Genomic DNA, 13,697 nt, shown 5'->3' with positions numbered 1-13,697 from the left:
TCAAAAAGGCAATTTTATCTGTGTGGTAAGCTATAGTGAAAGTTTAGGTGACTCTTTGACACCGGTATATACACCAAATTAGAATGTTTAATTTGGCGTTAATATATGTGTCAGTGAAATGAGGAGGAGGTCGTTAGGTTAAATTGATGCCACAGAATGTATTAACAGAATGCATAATCTCTTACCCAAACAACAATTAAGCGGAAAAGTACACTCTGTATAGAACGTCTCATGCCAATCTTCGTGATTAACTCAAATCATTATCGAGATTAGAATGATTATTTTCACAATGCATCACTAATTGATAGAAGGTTGTTCTCTTGCTCTTGGATTATGTGTCTATTCTTTATAATATGAAAACTTAATAGATGAATTTAGTTGTTTTATGATGTAACAACAATTAGGCCATTAATTCAATGCATACGATGACACAAACTGGCTGATTACGTAAAAAATGCGGATAGGAGTTGAGTATAGGTCAGTAACATGGAGCTTACAACTATAACATCGCAGTGAAAGAGGCTGGAAAATTGTTACGAGGAAAAAGAGCCATGAATTTGTGTGTTCGCGGTTGTTTCTTACATAAGTCTTTGATGTGATGATATTGGAAATTATGCTTGCAGTGGCTGGAAGTTTGGCAATGACCCCTAAAGATTCAGCTTCTTGATATAAGTCTTGTTCTTTCGGATTCTTTTGCACAAGAACACGTTCCACATTCTTCACACTAAGAAAAAATTTGCATTGTTAATTTAACTATGAAAACATATTTTGCTGATGATTTTATAAATTTTATGAAAGAAAAAAATCAACATATTCTTCAATTTTTTGTATGAAAGGAAACTGCAGTTATGGACATTATGGAAATTAGTGACACTTTAAAACGTTTTCTCTGAGGCACTAGTGTGACTCTTGTAAAAAAAAAACTATTTGTTTGGCAATGATCATGTGGATTATACGATAAACTTGTAACAAGTTAAATGTCTAAAGAACAATGGAAGCCATATTCTTTATTAAAAAAAAATGATATAGGGTAAAGTGGTACAAGTTGGGCAATGCAATGGTACAATTTGGATAGGGTTTTTTTTCTTGATAAATTTAGTACTTCATTTTTATTTGTATATTTTTAATGCTTTAGTTTTTTAATTTGGTTCCTTGTGCTTAAAAACAAATTTTGTACTGTATTTATCAAAAAAAAGCCATGTCCAATTTTTACCGGCGAATTGTCCAACTTGTAACACTAATTCCAAATTATATCACTTTACCCTATATATTTCTTAAAAAAATATCGTTTAAAACTTTGGTCAAGGCTTAGGTATCTTTGAATAAAACTAAAATCGGAATGTAGAAAATCTCTTAATATAAATCAGCATTTTAAATTTAAAGTTTCAAAATAAACATTTAGGGCAGAATCACATTGACAGTAAAATGCTCACCGTCACCGTCAAAGCCCTCACCGTATTTCGTTGATTTACGAATTTTCATTGTAATTTTTACTCAAATTCTCAATTAACATGTTGCATTATCTCATACTCGGTGGCACTAGGTGAAAATAATATAAGAAAATTGAAGAAATAAAACGAAAATGCGATAAACGGTTTTTGCTCACCGTACGAAAAACTGTAGCAAAAAAATCCTACAGTTTTTTTTTTGCTCACCGTTTATCGCATTTTCGCTTTATTTATTCATTTTTCTTAGACTATTTTCACCTAGTGCCACCGAGTATGAGACAAGGTAATATCATAATGGAAAATTTGCGTAAGAATTGCAATGAAAATGCGTAAATCAACGAAATACGGTGAGGGCTTTGACGGTGACGGTGAGCATTTTACTGTCAATGTGATTCTGCCCTTAGTCAGAAAGATTTTTCCCTATAACGATTCCAGCGATTTACTTATTTTCCGATATGGTCTCTCCTAAGGAGTTAAGGAGAAAAAGTAGGAGAGATTCATCTAAAGAATTATTTATTGGGGTGTACAGGAGACCGGGTGTCAAAATCTCTTACCGTTTAGCCTCTGGATCGAATAAAACAATCAATACGATCAATAAACAAAACTTTTTAAACAAAATACGTAATGTAAATGTAATGTAATGTGTAATGTAAATACGTGAATAAGTAATGAAAATTTCCAAATAATCCTCACTAATTATTGATTTGTGGTTTTCATAAATCCTTTATGCTCTCCTTTACAAACTGTCAAACCCATTTATAGCCGAGACATGAAGTCGAAAAATGGTTATTGCTCACTTTTCGCTGTCTCGGCTATTTATACCTACCCAAGCTATCTGGGTGCACAAAAAGTCACTTACTAGTTTACACACTTACACACTTGTTAGTTTGGGTACCTTAAGGATTTATTGTCAATTGAGTCTGGTGTAGTCGGGTTGAAAATTTAAAGACTTTTTCAAAAAATCCAAATTTAGACAATTCGATTGAGAACTAGGGTAAGTGTGCCAAATTCCGGCCACCCTTTTTGTTCCTCGAATTTTCATAAACTTTTAGATTTTACGTACTCTAGAGATTATACAATGCAAAAGAATAACAAAAAATGTAGCTTCGACAAACGAGATGACGTGAAAAAGATATTGGAAGAATTCCCGAAGGGCAAGGAACTATGAGAATACAGGTGGCCGATATAGGGCACCAAAGCTATGTCTATATTTTTATTCATTTTAAAGTGTATTAAGAATGATTTTAGAGTAAATAAAGACGGTAAACTCTTTACAAGGTTCCAAGCAACACTCTTTAGGAAGAAAGAATAAAGAAAATCAATTTGAATTTAAAATATTACATTTTAAACCTGAGACTTTGACGCTTGCATGCAACTATGCCAAAATTCGGCTCACTTACCCTACACACTCTAAACTGGTTTGAAGATTGTATGTCAAAAATTTTCATTAAAAACTGGAGGTCAAACAAGGCTGATTATGGTTGAAGGAACACCTGTTGGTACTTTAAGAACTCGTATCAATCATCATTAAGATGTTACTGACCGTGGTGTCACATATAAGAATAATACCCAATCATCATATCTTGTCTATTTAACTGTTAGATAAAGTTTTCATAACTTGTTTGGTTGAAATAACCTTTTTTTAACGTTGGCACAACGATAATTTCTGGTTAAGTTATTTTGTGCGGCTTGGGTACTAAGTGTAAGAAACACGAAAAGAGACGTGTATAGTGCAAAATTTCAAATGGAAAATCTCGTGTGTAAGAAAGAGTACACTCTAGTGGAGTAATATGATGAGTAATATTTTACTGTTCGTATTAATTGCTTTCTGAATCGTATTACAGGCAATTCGAGCAATTTTCCATGAGTGTCAACTGTGATTCGGCCAGTTTTCGAGCGAAACGCGAGAGAGAGGCAAGATAAAACATTTGCTAATTTTTTTTTTGCATTCTCGCAGTTCAGAAAGTATTAATCTTAATATTAATCTTATATGTGAAATGGTCATGACCATAGTGTCACACATCAGAAGATTAGTATTTAAGATTAATGTTTTCTGAACCGCGAGAATGGCAAACAAAGATGGCAAGTGTTTTATCTTGCCTCTCTCACATTTGATCACTCCGTAAAAGGTTGGCAGCCATTAAATCGCTCGATAACTGACCGAATCACAGTTGGCACGCATGAAAAACTGCTCGAATTGCCTATCATACGGTTCAGAAAAGAATACGAACAGTAATATCTTACTCAACGTATTACTCCACTAGAGTGTACTCTTTCTTACACACGTGATTTTCCAATTGAAATTTGGCATATTATGCACCTCTCTTTCCGTTTTTTTCTTACTCTTTTATTTAGTATCTTATATGTGACACTACGGTCAGAATGAATACTGTATGAGTTTTTAAGTAAGAGTAGTAAATATGTTAAAACAACAATACATAATTGTTCTAAGTGTCGTTAAGTTTACTCTTGGAACTCTACTGGATTACAGTGATTGAAGCGATAGGAAGGACAATTAGAGGAAATTTAACGTGGTTGGAAAGTTCTCAAGATATTTGATGCAATTAATTCCGTTAGATGGATTTTTCTCCGTTTCATTGAGTAGTTCTTTTATGCTCATATATTCAATGTCAAGACAATTAAGTGTGTGATTTAGAATTCCTGGGCTTGAAGTATTGGCTAATTGGACCATTGACCGCGACTGACGCGATAGCTCAATGGTTCACTGGACTCTGTAATCACTTTTTTTTCTCCCCTGTCCCATTCTCTGTCTGATGGTTACTGGTTACCCAAATATGAGGAAGTTACATGAAAGACTTTTTTTTTGAGTTGTCTCTTCCTTCGGCAAAGTTTTTTGCTCTGGCTGATAAATTTTGTACATCAAAATATTTTTTTGTATAATTTGAAATTAATGAAGATGCTTTGCCATGTTCGCACCTTTTAAGCTGTTTTTTTTTTGTTAAATTTACTGAGTATTTGGTCACCATACGGAATCAACTTTTTTTTAGTCTTTTAAAGTTCATAATGGTTTTTCGAGTATCTCAGGAATTTGTCTAAAATTATATATATACACATTTTTAGCCTATAACGGTGGATTTTAACAGGTGTTTCAATTCTCCTTTTTCTTTGCAGGAAGCTCAAATCATCTTGCGATTGCGTCATCATAAATGCGAGAACAATGATTATCCAATCAGGTAATAATATTTATTTATTTTCTTTTTGTGATTACTGTGCAAAAATTTGCAAGATTTCATATTTTCCCCTGAAGAAAAAAACACCCAAAAACCATTATTCGTTTATTTGTTTTTGTTAGAAGAAACAAAAGAAATATTTTGAAGGAAGACCAGTCTTATTGATTTTGCTTGTCTCATCGTCGAGACAAAGAAATATATATATTTATGTATTGATTCTAGAAATAGAATCCAAAAATTGCTGATTTGGCGCATTTTTTTCTCACCTGATCATTTTGAATGTGAATTCCCGCGGTTTGTGGCTCCTTTTGCAGCAACAGCGCCACGGTAGTAACGGAAAATGCTGTAAAAGAATTTTATAGCACTATAGAAATTTGGGTGGATGTCTTTGCTGAGCTTCTTGTTTTCGAAGTTGGGCTTTTTCTTGCAGTTTCAATACGCATACATGGTATACATACATCTAAGTATATACATACATACATATATAAAAGTGTACCTATATATGTATATAAGTACTGAATTAGAAGTGATTAGTAATTAATTATATAAGTTTATTTAATAATAATTACATATTGTGATATTATTATCATATTCTCTTTTAAACTCTTCAATAAATATTGCAATAAAATGATTTTACGTGGATATTTCCGGCAAATAATTTACTCATAGTAGTTTTATGCGAACGTCTCTCGCGGATTAGTTATATATTTCCTCTGGTAATGAACTAGAAAACTGAAATCAGCTGATTTATGCTGATTTAACTGATTTAAATCTGTGTATATGTATGTTTCTTCTCAATATATCGCTCAACACCTACGTCTATTTTGTCAAATTAGCACCACTGTAAATATTTTGATGTAGAATACTGTTTTAGAATCTCGAGAATTTTCATATGTTTTTGATAAACAGAGCTTTTGAAGCTTTTTTTTTCGTACACAAATTTTTTTTTGAATTCTCCTTTTAAAGTGATATTTTCTAAAAGTTAGTTTGCTCATTAGAGAAAATTCCAAAGTCATCATCATCATCTTGTCTGCAGCCCACATGATTTTGTGATTCAAATTTATGGAAATGGCTTAGACTTTGCACATTGCTCGAAGTCGTGACAAATTATGACGGCCATTTTCATAAATTTTGCTATAACCCATAAGTTTATTAAAATTTCAGAAACTAATTATTCTCATGCTGAAAGTCAGAGTATACAGAAGCATATTATTGATTTCTAATTTTATAAAGTTGATATTTAACACTAAAATGCTTAAAAGCAGAAATTGTCTGTGCGGTGATAGTTTAGTAGTATACCATGGGATTAAATGGAATTACCAATGGGGCTAAATTTAATTGTCCTATGAATTATATTTTGCTTTTTTGGATTTATCTATCAAGATGAGTTATCTCTGGTTTTTAGTGAAAATGCAGGGGTTCATTTTGAGGATTTTCCTGTCCAGATGCAATCTATGTGCATTAAAATGATAATTGCTGGTGGAAATTATTTAAGGGGTCTATTGAACTTTGCGATATTATTTGTAGCAGCTGCAACGAAGCTGTCAGACTTTATGAAAAATCAGCACTTATTGGCAATTTTTGTACTGGTATCAATAAAAGAGACTCTCAAAAATAATTTAAGATCTCAGGACCTTGTGGAGATCTGTACAAATTAACAATTCCAAAATTTTCCACCTCAAGGCCTTAAGACAGAGAACCATATTGATTCTTGGAAAGTTCTTAATTCTTCATGCATTATATAAGAAACCGTTGAAAATAGTTTTGAAAATTCATTGAACTAAAATTGTATAGGCGGCGTAGGTCACTAGTTTTGTGCAGTGTGCCTCTACTTTAAAAGTATCACAATTTTGTGTTGTCATCAGTAATACTGACTTCGAAATCTAAAACCAAAGAGAATCAACAATCAGAGCAACTGACACCTAAATCATCCAGTTTTCTCCAGAGTGGAGGCAGGAAAAATTCCTGCCTTTCCCAGGATCGAACTAGGAACCTCTCATTAACTAGACGAGTGCTCTACCAACTGAACTATTAGAGGCCACATATTCTTTCTTGACTTGCTACCCGACCTTAACCAATTGCTTTGCGCACTGAAAGCGCACTGTGATATTTGGAAAGGGTATGATACGGTATGGTTACGTCTAGTTAACGAGAAGTCTCCAGTTCGATGCTGGGTGGAGGAGGGAATTTTTCCTATCGCCACTACGGAGAAAACTGGATGATTTGAATGTCACTTGGTCTGATTGACGATTCTCTGTACTAAAACACTATTAACTTGAACTAAAGTTCGTAAACATTCTCACGTGGAGCCCAATACAAATAGAGGTATCAGCTTAGGGTTCAGCCAGAAATATTAGGCCGGCTTCAGACTAGAGGTTTAGTCCAGTCCTAGAAGGTCTCAAAATCTTAAAAACAACCAATTATTTGGTTCTTTATGGCGCCGGCACACCTTTTCAATTGAGTGAAATTCAATCGATTGAAATTTTACCTCTTACTCTTTCAAACTAAAATCAGCAGCTGTCTCTTTCTGTCAAATTAAAATTGAAAATGAAATTGAAATATCAATTTTCATTTGACAGAAAGAGACAAACATATCTTATATCAGTTTGAAAGAGTAGGAGGTAAAATTTCAATTGATTGAATTTCACCCAATTGAAAATGTGTGTCAGTACCATTAGAATCCAATAAATTGTTTGGGTTTTATAATACAAAAGTCAAAATTTTATGAAAAATATTGATTGACAAGAAGTTATAGTAGGTTAAGCCATATGGTTAAGCCTTAGGTCTGAAGCCCATATTAGGATTCGTATCGATACTATCACGGAAAAACCGAAAATTTTGAGGGATCAAGCTCAGTTTCTAAATGTTTTTTTTTTCTACGGTATTTTCGTATAAGAACAAAATGTCTGCCTGGGTAATTCCTAAACGTAATCAAAAGTGAGAAAAACGCATTACGCGTTTTCGAGCAATTCCTAAAAACATGATTTTAGAGGGGAGGTGGAATATATGGGTCATTTAAATGGTCCCAGTAGGGGAATCCTGTAACGATATGACAAAGTCATATGACAAATTTTAAAAATTTACTGTATAGTAAAATTGAAGAAATTTATCGAAAATCAGATTCATATCTTTTACTAAAAGATTCACAGAGCCCCGTACAATAAACATTCCATGCTCACTGGGCTTCAGTGTTGTCCTGTTCCCGAATTAACCACGAATATACCATTGTCATATTGTGACAGAATTCCTCTACAAAAATGAACTATATGCTCGAATAAATAAAAATATTAATAAAGATTTTAGGGGATATTTTTGAAAAAACTTATTTGCGGAGGTTTCAGTTATTCAAAGTTGATTAATTTTAAGTCAAAAAATCCAAATATTTTCTATTAGCAGAAGTGTTGTACTTGTACGAATGATTTTCGAAAAAATAATATTTTGGATTTTGGGTAGAAGTTTACACAAAAATACAATTTTTTACACAACGCAACGTCTTGTTTTGTAAAATAAGTTGTGATCAAAGTAACAAAAAATTTCTTCGTTCAAGTGCGGGGATCGGAGTTTTGAAGTTGGTTTGTGTTTTTTTAATCCCATTTTTTTTAATAAGTAAAATACTTAAACCCCTTTAAGAACGATTACGTGACCGGTGACCAATTTGGAGTTATGATTTTCTCTGAATAATTAGAAAAAATAATGCTCCGTAATAACAATAATACTGATCCGTATATTTTTACCCCTATGGCCTTAAACGTTCAAGTTTAAACGCACGAAACTTCACAATAATTAAGTTGAAATGGTGTGATTATGAAGGAATCATATCTAAACATCAATACTATTTGAGAGTTCTTAAGATATAAAGTTAGTCGTAAAGGGCTGTAAACCATACGGATTTTAATTTGGAATATATTTAGTAGGGTCATTGTCATTACTGTCTAATTATCTGTCTTTATAATAATCCATACTGTATTTTAAAATTAACAAGTATATTATATAATTTAAGATATAGCTGTCTTATATAATTTTAAATCTCTTTCGTAAATCAAAAAAAAAAAGTTATTGAATTTTATTTATGACTCTAAATTTATTTGTAAAGATAATTTGATATTATAACAAGTTACAAGGAAAATCGCTAAGTTGGATACCTTTTTTATTGAAAGTAAACTTCAGTTGATTTTGGGTTTATGCTTGTGCTATTATTAAAAAAAATATATTTTTAAATATTTCAAATAAAATAGATGAATATGAAAAAAAAATTAATGTTGGAGAAGAGCAGAAAACATGGAATAAATTTTTATATCGTGCTAAAATCACCCCATTAATTCACATAAAACATACAAGAGGGAGAAAATTCTACCCTCCCTTATAGAGTAAAAAGCACAGACACACATTTTGCCATGGTGAAATGGAAAATGCACTTCCCTCCCTGTTTTCAGAAGAGAAAGAGAGTATCCGAGGAGGGCGTTCACCCCGAAGCTACGTCAATATAATTTACCCAAACATATACATTATTTTGAACCCTCGTGCACTAACACATAGTCACTTAGAAAATCCACCCTGAATGCTTTACGCAACTTTTCCTCATTTTCCATTCACAGCATCGGGGAAAAGTCATCTCTCTCTCTCTTTCTCTCTTTCCAATCTCTATACCAACCAACAAAATCACCCTCTGTGTCCATGCCTAATGTGGTGGGTTAGATGCTCGTGTATGTGCTATGTCGTTTCGCATTATCCAGGGTGGGATTTTCTCTCTTTTTTCCCATACAAATACTCAGTTGGCCCCTTTCTCATGTATACATTTCCATATACTAAAATATTCAATTGAATATGAACCCTGAAAGGACCACATTTCCCTTTTTACTTTTTATCTAAAAAAAAAAAGAAAAAAAAGGTATACATGACGTTCTATCGTACCAAATCTCCCTTTTTCGTTTTTGCGCCCCTTTTCAATTTTGATGTACTAAAGTACAAGGTAAAAATTTAAAGTTCTCTTGTACAACGACAAGGGTATGTTTTTCTATGGTACATAGGTTTTTCTTCAATGGTGTTGGGGTGAAAGTCACTTTAAACTTTATCCCTTGTATATACCAGGTTTTCTTTGTATAAAAGAATTTCTTAGAATAATTTTCCAGTCTTCACACATTTTTCTTTCAACTTTTTTGTTACATGATTCCACCTTTTAAACTATACCTTCAAAGAGTAACGCAATGTTGTATAAATGAAACCTTTTGCAACTCTTATCCCATCTGGGTAGTTTTAATGAAAGATATTTAAGTTTGGTTTTGTAATTTGGAAGATTTTCTGGATGGACAAGCAAGCTGAAGTTTTACTTTTCAAATTCAAGTTCTTTCTTTTCTTTCATTTTATAAAATTCGTGTTTGGTAAAATAATACACTCTATGAACTTAGGAGATCCTTAGTTTGGTCTGCTCACAGTTTGAGTTGTCTAAAAGTGTCTCGACTAATTATCTCTACGCATTAGAAGAAATTTTCGTCATTTATTGCTTTAGAAAAATGACGTTTCTGCCTTGATAGGGGAAGAATTAAAAAAAAAAAGTGTTTTTTCCAAAAATTTCTCCCAGTTTATAGAGGCCTTGAAAGGTAAAAGGCTTTCTATTTAAATTTCAGATTATTTCCTGATTTTCAGATTGTAATATCTTTTCTAGATGCCCTAGACAGACTTAGAGCATCAGCCGAGAGACGGGTTATTGAAAAACTGATCGGAAGGTAGACTAATCATTAATTTGATTGTAATTATGCTAAGCCGTATCTCGACTTAATCCGTAGGTCTATCTAGGGCTTAAGACTATACAAGAAATAAAATTTAATATCTTAGGCTATTAATTCTGCAATAATGGTTCAGGCACACCATTTACATCAAGAAAATTTTATGAAGTCGAAATTCGAATCCCCTTCTTTCACACATGCTTTGGATTTATCTATCTCATTCTGTTGCACTCCAAATTCGATTAAACTAACTTGAAATTTTTGTGATGTTAAAAAGAAGAAGAAGAGGTCGAAGGAATGAGAGAGAGATATGTAATGTGTGAGAAAGAAAAGGGTTCAAATTTAGACTTTATGAAATTTTCTTGATCTAAAAGCTGTACCGGGTGTACCAGGGCCATTAAGATAAAAAAAAATCATGCAATGAACATTAATATACCTAATTAATAGACCTATTAATAGACAATCCCATTCTTTTGTACTTTTCTTCTTTTTTTCTGAACACCATAAGAAATACGATTTTGTTCAATCAAATTTTTAATGCGGAAAAAGTAGGATAGAGATATGCAAAGCATTTGAGAAAGAAGCGGAAGATTTACAATACGGGATCCTGGGATCCTGAAATCCCGGGATTTCAGCGCTTTTTTGCATCGAGATTAATCCCGGGATTGATGCATTGATAAAACGGGATTTCGAGATTCCGAAATTCCTAAATATTACGATCCCGAAATCCCGGGATCCCGAAGAAAATGGGGCCCCGAAGTTCCCGGGATCGCGAATGGTTCTTAATACCGGGATCCCGATAACCGGTATCCTAAAATTCGAGTTTTTTTGGGATCCCAGGATCCCGAAATTCGGGATTAGTCAAATATTTAAATCCCGGGATATTGAAATTTAAAAAATCCCGGGATTTTGGAAACCCTAAAATTTACTTTCGTTTTTTTAAGCAAAATTCCGGTGGAAAGTTCTAAAAATGTATGATAGAACATTCCATACTTTTGTATAAGTTATTTAAGGATAATGCACTCAAGGGATCAAGTGCTAGAGCACTCGCTCTATGATACAACTTTCCCGAGTTCGAATCCCCTTTAGGTCACCAGGAATTTTTCTTGTATTAAAGGTGTTCAAATTGCATCCAAAGAGCTTAGAGTGGTTCCAGCAAGAAATGCAAATTTTGGATTGTCTATAGCAATTTATGCTAGTTTATATCCCAATGAAAATGCATTAGGCATCATTGTAAGAAAAATTAACGCAGGAGTTAAACAGTACGGGAAAGTGCTCTCCCTTCAAACGTTCATGCCTTCGAATAATGTGATTTTTTTCTTATTTTTCCTGAGAAACTGACACATTTCTATTAAATATTAGTTAGCTTATTATCAATTATTGATAATTATGTGTTAATATGTGTAAGTCTCTAGGAAAAATAAATGAAAATTCATATTATTCGAACACAGAGAAATCCGAAAAAGTTAAAATAACATTCCGGAAATGTTAATTTTACCCTGCAGTATTGATCCGAAATCGGTGTAAATATTACCCTTTTTAGGTGTATTATGGCTTAAAGTCACCCTTTTTCATGTTAATTTTACCCTTAAAAAGGTGTAAGTTTAACATTAAAAAATGTTGATATATTTTTACACATAAAAAGTGTTAAAGTTCTGAGGAAAGAAAGTTAATCACACCATCTTTTTTTTCTCAGTGAAGGCATGAACGTTCGAAGGGATAGTACTTTCCCCTATCATACCGTATGGACCGTAGGTGAGCTCAAGAATGATATCAGATGCGCATGGAGCAATTTGAGCTAAAAATTCTTTATGAATCGGTCTTCAATATGGCTAAAAGACTTATTTCTGCCATAAAGAAGGCATAATGAAGGCTAAGAAATCAGTTACAAATAATTAAAATCATTTTCATTGATCAGATTTTTTTTATTCTTTAAAAAACGGCATCGTTTTTTTTTTGATTTCGCTCTAAATCACCGAAAATTTTAATATTTTGGCTGGCGTGCATGTACGAATGCAAATACACGTGGGTTATTACCATTATCACGTAATTAACAATAATTGATGAAGCTAAGTAATTTTTAATAAAAATGTGTAAGTTTTCTAGGAAAATTAAAGAAAATTCACATTATTCGAAGGTATGAACATTCGAAGGGAGAGTACTTTCCCCTAAATTCTATGTATTTAAATACAATTATTTGTGATATAATAAAAAGAAAAAGAAATCGCTTAATTTGCAGAATGAATATAGAAAATTACAAAAACTTGAATTAAATCTTAGACTAATTCTATTTCAACCATTTCAACTTTTCATATAAAACTTTAATATTATTTGAGTAATTTCTGGTTTATTTTAATGTATTTTCTCACACAAGTTTTCAAGGAAATGTCCTTCTTTAATTTATTTTCTAATTATCAGGTTCATCAAGGAAGAGGTTTTGGGTAGCAAAAGGTGGCGTAATTAAAAGGTGTCAGGGATAAATTGCGTCAATTTCACCCATTATTTCTTATAGTATCTTGTTACATTAAATGAGACCCAGGATGATTGCCCCTGAGCTAAGCAAACAAAAAAGACTTTTAGTACCTTAAGTCTGATCACCATGAGCATTAAAGTTTAATTGTTGGTGATACACAAAGGAAGTGAAAGGGAAATGTCTGGGCATTTTTTATGGATTATTCCCTTAATTTTTTGTCGTGATATTCTTTTTTTTTTGCAAAAGTTTTTTCTTAATAATATAAATAACAATAATCGTGGTTTATAATACTTTATGCTTGCACATACATGCTTCCCACGACTGAAGATTGCGAGAGAAGTCAAAAAAAAAATCGATCATTCGGGGTCAAAATACTGTCTTAAGGATAACTCTCTTTGTTGTTGTTGCCAATGTATTTGTTGCTGTTCACGAAGCAATTGTTGCAATTATTCGATCAGCCTTAGCTCAAGAGTTTATAAGGAAAAAGAGTGTGAGAGAGAGAGAGAGAAGAGAATAATAAACAAGTAAGATCGCTTCTTTTTCATTCTTTCCTTATGTATGTTCTTTAGCCGCCTCCTGGTATTATTGTTCTTAAGACCCAGCAAAAGATGCTGGACATCGACAATATTGTTTTGTAATTGTACTATCTGTTATGCATCATAAAAATTCCACAGTTTCACCTTCAATGTCTTACTGGTTTTATTATCACTCTCATTTTCAAAATCGTTGTATACTAGTGTATAGATGATTAGTTCTTTCCATTCTTTTCACATTGCTGTTAAAGATGGCTTTATTATCAAAATCACCTCAATACATTATGCTTCTGAAGAATATTTTCAATTTTCTATCAATTCAAGCTAAT

General features: G+C 32.6%; 1 protein-coding gene across 2 annotated transcripts in view; it reads left to right on the top strand.

Moving 5' to 3' along the window:
• Positions 1-13,697, top strand: part of LOC129807224 (protein gustavus) — a 121,211-nt gene that overhangs the window by 36,410 nt on the left and 71,104 nt on the right. For both annotated transcript variants that reach the window (XM_055856341.1, XM_055856342.1), the window contains exon 2: positions 4,581-4,642. The gene's annotated coding sequence lies outside the window, so the exon portion shown is untranslated. The remainder of the gene's footprint in view (positions 1-4,580; positions 4,643-13,697) is intronic.

Source organism: Phlebotomus papatasi, chromosome 3, assembly GCF_024763615.1.
Source record: "Phlebotomus papatasi isolate M1 chromosome 3, Ppap_2.1, whole genome shotgun sequence".
Classification (NCBI taxonomy): Eukaryota; Metazoa; Arthropoda; class Insecta; order Diptera; family Psychodidae; genus Phlebotomus; species Phlebotomus papatasi.
Note: the sequence above shows the minus strand (reverse complement) of the source record. Positions and strands in the feature narration are given on the sequence as shown.